At 41.5% G+C, this 11,829-nt stretch overlaps 1 long non-coding RNA gene across 1 annotated transcript; it reads right to left on the reverse strand.

Moving 5' to 3' along the window:
• Positions 1–4,753: 4,753 nt before the first annotated feature.
• LOC118497529 lies at positions 4,754–11,523 on the reverse strand. Its single transcript, XR_004900048.1, has 3 exons — positions 11,451–11,523; positions 9,867–9,868; positions 4,754–4,770 (listed from the first exon to the last, which is right to left on the reverse strand). It is a non-coding gene; the product is annotated as an uncharacterized LOC118497529 (long non-coding RNA).
• Between the last annotated feature and the right edge of the window lie 306 nt (positions 11,524–11,829).

Below are 11,829 nucleotides of genomic sequence, written 5' to 3' on the forward strand. Positions count from 1 at the left end.
TGAGAATAGGAAAAACACAGGTCCTGGTTGTTGAGATGTAACTCACAAGGTGGGACTGTGAAGGACTGTGATTTTGAAGGAATGCAAAGCAACCCAACCCCCATTGTAAGGATGTTCCTTTCATTCTTCCTGACACATGAGAAATAAAAGCCTGATCACAGGATGTTTTCAAGGAGACCATGGCCTCCTCTCATGCTGACACCAAAGCCTTTGTTTCTATGAGAAATGTAATTTCACTCCAAGTGTCATGCAGAGTGACAGGCTCCCAGTGGGCTATTTCCCTTTTTGATTTAATGTGTGTTTACGGAGCATCTGTCATATGTCAGGCTCTTGGCTGGGCCCTGGAAATTCCAAACAGAATAAGACAAGTGTGGACCCCACGCTCATTGGCTTTACCCTGTAACAGAGATAGGCTGTTAGGTAAATCATGGCTCTAGGAACTTAATTATAATCCAGTGAAGGACCTCAAAACAAAACTTCTGGTCCTTCCAGAGTATGCATTGAATTTCAGCTAATCTTGGGAGCATGAAGAGCACTTCTGAGAAAGTCACCTCCTGGCTGAAACCTGGAGAGTTAGTGGACATTTATTCCATATAGAACAGAGGGTGTTAAAAAAAAAAAAAAAAACCTTCCTTGGAAGATTGACCTTTTTAGTGGTGATGCTTGGCTGGATGGAAGAGTATACAGAGTCCATTGTGGGATCTTGAAGAGTTAGAAAGACTGTGGAATGAGGGACACTGTTGGGGTTGGTCCCCTGCTGCCCTCCAGGTGCTGTGGAGGTGGAGTCACCAATACCCCAGAGAGGTTCCTTCTGCAGAGTAAGTGTGTCACCCCATGTGGACATTTAGAAACATGGGCAAGAACATGCCATGTTATAATTGGGTATCTTTTTTTTTTTTTTAGTATTGGACTTTTTATTCAATGTATATTTTAGGCAATATTTCATAGATGTATACATAATTTTAATATAGCAATTGAATTATTGTTGAATATAATGACCTTAACATATTGAAAGTATGGAATTTATGAAGTGTTTTCAGATGCATGCACCAGATAAGTTGTACAATGAAAATAAAGACCATGCCCCTTACTAATAAACTATTCTCATGCCCTCTTGTAATCACCTTCTTCACCTCTCCACCTCCTTTTTTAGTGTTAAGGAAATTCTCTCCAGCTTTTTTTTTTTTCATTGTAAATTCAATGGCATTTTCTGGAATTTTCAAAATTTTTATTAAAAAGTCTTTAATTTGAGGCTAAAGTTGGTTATATTGACATAGATCTTTCTTTTTATTCTCTAGTTATATCTCATTCCAGGGATTTATTAATTTTGTTTACCTCTTCACACTTCAAGGACATCTGTGTTATTTCCTATTTTTGTCTCTTTCAAGTAAACCTGCTATGAACACTTGTGCAGAAAAATATTCAATGCAAAGAATCATCACTTATAAAGCCATTGAGTAGCTATAGAAATAGAAGTTAGGGAGTTACCCCTGGTCTCTGGTCTCAAGAGCGCATGGCCACAGCCCCACCCAGAGGGACAGAAACACCTGCTTCTTCACATGAAGCTGTGTCTGCTTCATGTGCCACCATCAGTCAACACAACAGCAGAAATGATGGTTCCATTTCAGTTCCAACTTCTAAATTATGATCCAGTGTACCTCAGAAACTCCATTTAATTCATATCTGGATTCTGAATCACTAGGAATAGGGGAAAGTTAGTGTTTAACTTTACAATCCCTCTGATATAAGGGCAAACACCCACAAAATAGAACCCAAGTGTCCTCTGATAATACAGAGCATGTCTGAGCCCACCTGCAGGTTGTGTGACACTGGGTGAGTGACCCTACCTGGAGAAGTCTCAGGTTTCTCATGTGATTTCATGAAAATGTGTTTGATGTTCTTTCTTGGATTTTAGAAAAGAGCAGCTAACTCTGTTGGACTTTTCCAATAAGTGATGAGGGTGATAAGAGTGTTTTTTGTTGTGATGACACAACTCTAGGCAGGCCTGTGGGTAGTTGCTGAGTGAGGGCAGGTCACCAAAAAGACCAAGTTCTGATCAGAAGCTTGGAATTTTCAGCTGTCAACTTTAAGAAATGTTTCAACCTGAGAGAAATTTTTACAACTCTACTTGGGCCAAACACGATGATCATTTCTGGAAAGCAAAACCACAATGGACTGAAAGAATGTTCTGAAACATGGCAGTGTTATCCCTTATTTTATGCAGTACAGTGAAAGCTGGAGGCCTAAGGGGTTACATGAAATCCATGGGCTATCCATTAAGGAGTGGAAGGATGCAAAGTAGAGAAATCTCTGAGACTGGGTAAACAGTAAATCAAATGGACACAATTGTTATGTTGGTTGGTACAGGAAAGATAGCAGTTAATAATAAACGCAATAACCATAGTAATGAGGAAGTATGTGGTCTCTGCTATTGTGCAGTGAGGGGTCTGGAAAAAAAAATTACCCTGAAATATTAAAGGTATGTTCGTATAGGGGCAAAAATAAAAATAAAATAAACACCCTAGTTTAAGGTAAATATTGACTTTTGTCAGGAAAGATACTGGCCTATGATATGACTATTCCCCAATATTCAATTTTGGTTAAATTTTTAATTTCAGACCATCCTATGGTTACTTCATGTCTCTGAGTTTCTGAGTCCAACCACAAAGGCCTCCCCTGAGCTTCTCAGCCATAGTATGTGGTCCCTTTCTTGTCAACACTGCCCCTTTTTGTTATAAATCAACCTAAAAGATGCTCCCTTATTGCAAGTCTGGTGGGAACTCCTCACAGGTTAAAAGAAAGGACATTTACCCTCCCCCCCAAAAAAGAAAAACAATTCAGTGGATGTGCCTCAAGAAGTTTGCAGGCCGCCCTGGATAGTTAGCTCAGTGAACTGAGCATTGGCCTATAAACTGAAAAGTCATTGGTTTGATTCCCAGTGAAAACATATGCCTGGGTTGTGGGCCAGGGCCCCTGTTGATGGTGTGCAAGAGGCAACCTATCAGTTTTTTTCCTCAGACATCGATGTTTCTGTCTCTCTCCTTTCTCTATCGACTCTCTAAAAAATGAATAAATAAAATATTTTAAAAAATAAAAACAAGAGTGCATAGAGTGTAATCTGAGTTGAGTTTTATTGCTTTCAAAAGGTGCAAATTTTAGGTGAGTTCTCAGGGAAGATCTCAAGATATTATTCATCAGTATTTTCAGGTGTGCCCTTTCAGGGTGTGGTCTCCACTATTTGGCCAGTACCAGGCCAGAAGGTCTAAATTGAATGAGCAGCTATATGTCAGAAGAGGAAAGGCCACACTGCAAGCAAGGTCCAGCACATTTTATTTATTGCAAGAAACCTGGGTCTTTCCACCTGGGTAAACTTTTGCAACCAGCTGTAAATTGTTCAACCACTTTGTTCAGCCATTTTTCTCAATTTCCCCATCTCACTTGAAAATGAATATTTCTAGCTTCTTACTAACCTGCCTCAAAAGTAAAACCACAAAAGAGCATTTTTGGTAAAATAGAAGATATCACATATGCCTTTAGACATTATTAACAATTGTGCTATATTCACACTGAGAAAAGCCCAAAGAGCAACTATAATTGTTATTGTGACTAATATTAGCAGATATGTAAATATAATCAAACTTATAATGTTCAACCTCAATTTATAGTTATAAGGCCTTTGTCAATGTCTTGGCATAGCTGTTTCTCTCTGATACTAGCAACTTCTCATCCTTGAAATATGTTTGTTTAAGATAAGTAGAGGCAAGCATCAGAGACAGAGACAGGTGTTCTTTGGCTGTTGGGCACCTGATAAGGTTTTTTCCAACAATGTTGGTGAGTGTCCTTAACTGATGTCTCCTCCATTGGACCAAATGTGTCCTTGTTTGAATTTGTCATCATTGCCTAGCAGTGCACATGTAAAATGGATATCACTAATTTATCATTCATTATAAATTAATTAATAAGTTTTTGATAATAATGCAGAGTGTCTCATTTAGTAAGGTTAATGTATATGTCTCTCTGTTTAGATTTATAAGGCAACCAGTGACTACTGAATGAGTAATAGGGACTTAAGACTTGGAAAATTTTAGCTTAAGGTAAATAGCCATAAATCTAGCAACTAATGTGTATGTTAAGCTTTTGTTTCAGAAACTACAGATAAGGCCCATCCTGGCACCTGAGAAAAAGCAGCTGACCTCCTGGGGCGCTGGCTAGAGATTACCGCCTGGAGACATCCATACCGGAAAGAAGCAGGCGACTACCCCTCCCCCTTGGAGACAGCTAATTGCCCAGGACAGAAATGCTGCAGCTGTTAAATTTCAAAGCTCTCACCGACCCTTATTTTTCCTCCCCCAACCCCTTTATAAAAGATCTGGCCAGGAAAGAAAGGGGAAGATGGTTTGTTAGGGTATGAACCTGCCATCTTCTTCAATCGCTGGCCATCTGAATAAAGCACCCATAAAAGATTCAATCACTATCATTGCTTATTGGATTTGGTAGTGATTGGCAGTCCGAACGCAGGTGTCTTTTCTGGTTACATGAGGAGAAAAGCTATGTGATTATCAAGAGGAGTAAATTTCAGTTTAAAGGGCTTTTTAGCTAATGGGGGTTAAAATATTCTAAAAAAATATTTAAATGTTTTAATTTCACATATTCTATGTTACAACAATCCAGAAAATTATGGTGATAGGCAGAATGAGAATATTATGAATAGGCCATATATTAGAAGTGCAATGCATTATTTACCTAGTGAAACTGAAACCAGAAAAGACACTGGCATTCAAGGCTGCCTGTCACTACCAAACCCAATAAGCAATGACAGGGATTGAAACAAAATCCTTAACATATACATTACTTGCTTGGCTTATAACTTTTTACCTTAAACTAAAATTTTCCAACTCTTGAGTTTCCTATCATTCCCAACTGTTAGTATTAAACTATCTCATTTCTATGAGATCAGCTTCATATGGAAGTATTCATTTTGTTGTTGGGCATGCAACTTGGCATTGAGCTGTCCAGTGTGGGGTTTAGAGAAACATCTGATTGCAGACCTACATAAGGAGGCACATTGTATGTAACAACAAGCTATGATACTGAAGAAAATGACAAGAATAAAAAACATTAAGAAATGCCTCCTGAAGACCAGGTTTACTAGGCAGTAATGGGGTTAGTTCAGACAAATCAGTACAAAAGAATCCCTCTCTCTGTTTTATATTGAACACTACATCATTTATTCACTTTACTTTATGCTGTATGAGCCGTGAACTATTAGTTAAGGTAAAACAGCAGAGTTCTCTAAATTCTCCACATCCATGATTATGCCTTAAAAGAAGGTAGACTATAGCTGTATGATTTTCCAGTACTGCTTCTCTGACTTGTCCTTGTTCTTGACTAATGGCTCTAATGGCTTGGGAGGTGACATTTAAAGCTTTCACCACAGTGCAGGCAAATTTGCTTATTTCTACATTCAAATAGGTTACCATGGCTGGTATTACAAATATAGTTAAAAACATATATTCAGCAGGGCTAAAAATGTGTAAGTCACTGATACAATTTCGTGTAAGGGAGAGATCTTGTCAAACCCAGGTCAAGTGGGGTTTCTGAGGCATAAACACTGTCAATCTTCTAATATGGCATGGACCCCCAGAACTATTTTCTAGAACATGGGAATTGGGAACATTATGGATGAAATGAAACATTCACAAGGACTACCGAGCCTGGTGGAGGAAAAGGGACAGCATGGTTTTTCTCTCAAGGGGAGCAAAAGCCTCAGCCCTGCCTCCAGTGAGCTTTTATAGTCTTACTGGGCACATTATAAGAACATCCTCATTAACTATGCACAGACTCCCTTTAGGTGGTTACCTTTTACAGAAATCGAAGGAGGCAATGCTCCTAATCACATCACAAAAGAGGGGTATTTGCAAATGAAAAGGCAAACATAGTTGGACTGGATACACTCATCCCTGGAAAGTTAAGCATGGATTTTAGGAAGCTGTTTTGCAGTAAATGTCCTCAATTCAGGGTGAGGGACTTTTAGAAAAAGCAAGACTCATAGCGGCCTAGGTACATTGCAGGCCTGATTCCCCACAGTAGAACCTATCTGTGGGTGTGTGTCTTATGCATCTCTGAGTGGGAGCTGGGCCCATGCCACCCAGAACAGTCTACTACAGGGAATAGACAGTCATTCCACATATCAGAAATCATCCGGTAGGTAATTAAACATGAGCTTAAGCATAAGATACATCACTGGTGGTGGTGCAATTCATGTTCACACCTGCTGAGAGCACAAGACAGTTTTAGTACAGTTGACAAAAGTTGCACACTTTCTAGCTGAGGTACATTAGTGATCTTTAAGGGAAACATTTCCCTGTCCTTTATAGTTACCACTGGTCTCCAGTTGTAACTATGAAAGTGTTACAGGGTGCAGCCAAGAGGGGGGACCCCAAATAGGCATTTGAAATGGGGTCCAGAACTCAAGGTGTCCAGGAGATTTTAAGGTGTCTTCACCCCTTCCCCCACAGGTGTGAGTTGGGGGAAGGGGCACACAGAGCAAGAACATGCAGGGCAGCTTTGCAGCTAATCCATGGCATGGTCATTTAGCATACCTATAGCCTTTGGCTGGTCACTTAGATATGCTAAATAGCTATGGACAAGCTCAAGGCCAGGGGGATGGAAAGGGACCTCCCCCCCAAGATGGGACCTGGGAGGCAGGTCCCCTGAGTTACAGTGCCTGCGTGGGAGCTGGGAGAAGATTGGCTCCATGACATGGGGTGACACCTGCCCAGACCCACGATGGTGACCAGAAAAGCTGGAGAAGACAGCAGATTGAGGGCAAGTGTGTCCAAGTGTAGGAGGAGTCGGAAATGGTGCTGCAGAAGAAGAATGGCGTGGGGGATTTAAACCCAGACACGGCAGTCATTGGGGGGGAACCACGCGGCCTTGACGGAGTGGAGACTCCCGCAGCCCTGGAGGAGAGAACCATGCAGTTTTGGCAGAGTGGGGACTCCCGTGGCCCTGAGAGAGAGAGGACTACGTGCCTGTGCCAGAGTGGGGACCCCCACAGCTTTAGAAGGGGGAACCACCACCTGGTTTTAGCAGAGATCCTGGCGACTCAGCCGAGGGTGCCAGGAATCCAGGGAGGTCTCCCAGTCGAGAGGGATTACTAACTGAGAAGAACCAGAGGACTGCCTGAGCCATGGACTTCTATTTCCTTTCCTGAGATACGGTACTCTGGACTGGGCAAAGGGGGAAGGAAGGAAAGACTGTGTGTTTGTGGGTGTTTTTAAGGACTTTAGGATTTTTTGATAAAGACATTAGGTCACTACTTTAAATTAGTATAGCATTAAATAAACATTTCCTTTCCTTTTCACGAATCTCTGGCATTGAGAGATGTCTTTCCTAGGGTGCCGGACATAACGGACCTGGGGCCTTCTTTCAATAATAGTATATCTTCCCAGGCCCCCCTTGTTGTGTTCTGTAACAAAAGTAAGTCATTTTCTTTTTGATATGCTCAAATACAGTATAATTTCTAAGGTTTTCCAAGGGAGTATAAACACCTATAAGACATGAAGTAAAAGTTTGTTCAACATAAGTTCCTCCTTCAAAGCAAAAGTCAGAAATATTCAGAACAATTTTTGCTAAATATATCCAAATACTTTCAACTGATTTAAAAGGAATAAGTTGTCCGTAACAGGGGGGTAAACAAGAGATAATGAAGGGAACATAAGTCACTGGTTTTTAAAGACAACTTTAAGATCTTCCTCCAATGCTTTCTTTATTCTGGTGCCATGAGTCCAAGGTTTTGTTTCCATCAGCTTCACCATACTGGGGGTGGTGAGGAGTATGTCCCATGGTCCAGTCCACTTTCTTGCTAGTGTGCTTTCTGGAGAGGCTATCACCCAAATCTTGAGTAGCACCTAGTCTGAAGGCTCAAAGAAATGCAGCAAGCCTGTGGGTGAAAAGTCTCCAATATAATCAAGGTTGTTCATCATAGCTAAGGTCTGACTTAAATGTTTTATATTTTCTTTACCTTCATTTTTTTTATCTATATACATGTGTCCAACCCCAATTGTGACCTGAAATGGCCACTGGTACACAATTTCATAGGGACTCAACTGCATCCCACTTCAAGGATTCACCCTCATCCTGAGCAGGGCAAAAGGCTAAGATTTACCCCAATGGAGATGAGTTTCTTGTCACAACTTGGCTATATTTTTCTTCAAGGTGTGATTCATCTTTTCCGCCTTCCCAGAAGGCTGAGGTCTCCATACCCTGTGGAGTCTCCACTTGATTCCTAAAATGTACTAACCTTCTGTGTAATTTCTGAAACAAAAGTATGTCCCTTATCACTCTGCATGCTGCCAGGAAGGCCAATGTAAGGGATTATTTCCTTCAGTAAAACTTGTACTTCCTCAAAGGATCTCTCCATTCTAGTAGATAAGCTTCTATCACCCTGAAAAAGGTGTCAATGAAGGTTATCAAATACTTCCACTCTCAGACCCTTGGCATCTGAGTAAAGTCTATTTGCCAGTACTGAAGTGGACACTGTCCTTGGTATTGCTTTCTTTTTCTCTTTTAATGGGGTTCTGTCTTGGGGTTGTTCTTTCAGTATACAACAGATCTGGCAATTACTTTTCTTACAGCTCTATAAATTCCAGGACCTGTGAGCCACAGTTTGACATAGGTGGTTAATGAGACTCTTCCACTGTGCGGCCTCATGCAAATGCTTCATGACTGGCTATACTAAATGTTCAGGAAAACAGTATAGCTCCTTTCTTATTCCTTTTATCTGCTATCAGGACCTTCTTCATCAAAACCTAAGCCCTTAGCTTTCTCTAAGTCTGCAGTCGAATATTTAGGGTCAAATTGTGAGAAGTCCAGAACAGGTACCAAGGGCATTATAAACATTTCTCTAGCTGTTGCTTTTGCTGCCCATTCAGGCAGATTGCTTCCTCTAGTCACTTTAGTGTCCTCTTTCTGATGCACTGGGAAGTGCATAACAGCCACCTGTAAAGGCAGCTGAAAGCCTCTAATAATTTTAAAATTTCTGCTGCATGCTTGATCTCCTTTTTACTGGAGGTAAATAGTCCTGTATCTTTCCAAATTGAATCATGTGCATGCAAAATCAACAAAACATACCTTAAGTCGGTATACAAATTCACTCTCTTTTCCTGCAATAATTCCAGTGCCCTCATCAGGGCCATCAGTTCAGGTTTCTGAGCAGAGGTTCCTGAAGACAAGACCTTGGCCTCCACTACTCCTTCAAGAGTCACAACTGCATACCCAGCCTTTCTGCTTCCTTTGTCTATATAACTACTTCCATCTGTAAAGAGAGTCTAGTCTGCTTCTTCTAAAGGATGGTCCTGTAAATGAATTCTGCTAGACTACACTTCATTAGTTATCTCAGTCTTCTATTAGTGCAGCTGAGTCAGACTCAGGGAGAAAAGAGGCAGGGTTTAACTTACAGTTTTGAGGGAGACATTGGCATTATTGAGAAGAAAGGGCTTGATACCTGCCCATTCTTCCAGCAGTGAGCCACATATTTCCCTGTTGTCTCAGCAAGCTTAACACTGCCTGGGACACATAACTGGTATAGGTTGTCCCAAAGAAAACTTTTTTCGGCTTCCTGAAAGAGCTTTCATGTGGCAGCCACTCTCAAGCAGGCTGGCCACCCCTGAACAGTGTGATCTAATTTCCTTGACAATTATGTGATGAGCTGTAAAAGTCACTAAGCATTTGGGTGAGGAATCCTAGGGCAACACCCTGTCTCTCACACACATATTATTTGAAAGGGCTTCAGTAGGTTTGAAGGCCCCAAGGTCAGTGCAGAAGCCAGATGAGCCTCCAGGGACTCAAAAGTTTGAGTGCACTCCTTTGTCCACTCTAAAGGGCTATATTCTGGTCCTTTCAGGGCCTCATACAATGGTTTAGCAATGAGCCCAAAGTCTGGAATCCAAATACAGCAGTTCCTTGCCATCCCCAGTGATCTTCTTAACTGTTTCCTGGTGTTGGGACGGGTCCTCTGTGGACTTTTGTTCACCACCCGCACCATACTCACACTTTTCTGTTAGGGACACCTAACCCATTCCCTCAAGGAAGCATCTCTTATAATGCTCTAAGAGAGAAAGGCCATTCCCATTAGGGTACCAACTGAGCTCAGTCAGAGGTATTGTCCAGGGAAGGCCCAGAGCCACATGTGGATTTTCTTGGTGCAGCCTCTGAACCTCTTCATTTATTTGTCTTATTGAACATCAGCCTCTGCTCATTCCCCATAAGCAGAGAATTCAATAAGGCTTGTATGTCTACCCAATTGGAATTATGGGTGGCAAAAACTGACACAAACAAATCAGTCATTTTAGCAGGATCAGGTCCATAAGAAGAGTTTGAACTTTCCCAGTTTAGCAGATCTGATGTAGAAAACAGAGTATGGGTCCAATAATATCCAAGAGTAGGGCCCTCTGGCCCTGCTTCTACTGGAATTCACCAAAAAGGGTATTGCCCTGCCCTGGTAGGGACTTTTCCCCCAACAAATTTATTTCCTTGACTGATTTGAGATGGCAATGCCAGTTCAGGCATACTTTCCCTCTTTCCCTCATCTGAATAGATCCCCTGGGCCTGTGGGAACTCTGAGCAGCTTGTACAGGTCAGAATATCTACATCTTCCTCGTCCCTCTCCCAGATATAAACTTCTATCTTTCACATGAAAATTACTTTTCTCTGAACCATTAACTTATTTCCTTTTAATTCTGCCTCTTTATTATGTAAACTCAAAAAAAAAAGAAACTTTCTAGGTAAGGCATTTTGTCTCACTTGCCTGATTTTTGACAAAACAACTCTATTTACCTTATAACACAGTAATTTAAAGACCCATTTAGTGAGCAGCACTCTCCTGAATCTAAATTACACAGGACACAAGCAGGACAGTATTACAATGAAACCAGATATGCTCTAGATATATGCTCGTAAGTCAATGATTTAGCCAGAACTGGCCCCAAAGTGCTGTTTCCCAGAATGGAGGCTTTTTCCTACATTATACCAGATGGAGCGCCAAACAGAGGGTACCAAAGCCAAATCAAATGATGTCCTTTTTCAGGTGGAGGTCCTTCAGATAGAGGGTACCCAAACCAAATTGGACACCATCTTTTCAGACCAAGCTTTGTAACCCTGAAAGGTACCTTTACCAGATGACCTAAGTTCATGAAATGGGATTTTAACCTGAGCCAGAAAGCACAGTTATTCAAACAAACATTATAAATGATGAGAAGTGCCAGAAGTGATGGGGATAATCCCCGAATAAAATCACTTGGCAGCTGCTTGGGATTCTCCAAATCCAAACTCCCAGGGCCTCCCAGTCCAGGCAGCATCTAGGACTGCCAACAAATACCCCAGACTTACTGGAGAGTCCCAAAGTCTGTCCCAGAAGAGAGTAACCAAAATATCAAACCAGAAAAGACATGGGCATTCAGTCTGCCTGTCACTACCAAACCCAATAAACAATGACAGTGATTGAATATTTATGGAAGCTTTATTCAGATGGCCGGAAATCTGAGAAGATGGTGGATTCATACCCTAACAGACCATCTTGTCTTCTCTTTCCAGACCAGACTTTTTATACCAGGGAATAAACAAGTTTCAGTGAGGGCTTTGAGATTCAGGGAGAATTAGGTGAAAGGAACTGCAACATTCCTGTTCTGGGCAGCTGGCTGTTCCCAGGGATGGGTGGTTGTCTGTCTCTCCCTAGAACATAAAGGCCTGGATGTCTCCACTTGTCCCCATCTGGCAATCTTTAGCAGTGCCCCAGGAGGTGGGCTGTTTTCCCAGGAGCCAGGATGG

This window comes from Phyllostomus discolor, chromosome 12 (assembly GCF_004126475.2).
Source record: "Phyllostomus discolor isolate MPI-MPIP mPhyDis1 chromosome 12, mPhyDis1.pri.v3, whole genome shotgun sequence".
In the NCBI taxonomy this organism is placed as follows: Eukaryota; Metazoa; Chordata; class Mammalia; order Chiroptera; family Phyllostomidae; genus Phyllostomus; species Phyllostomus discolor.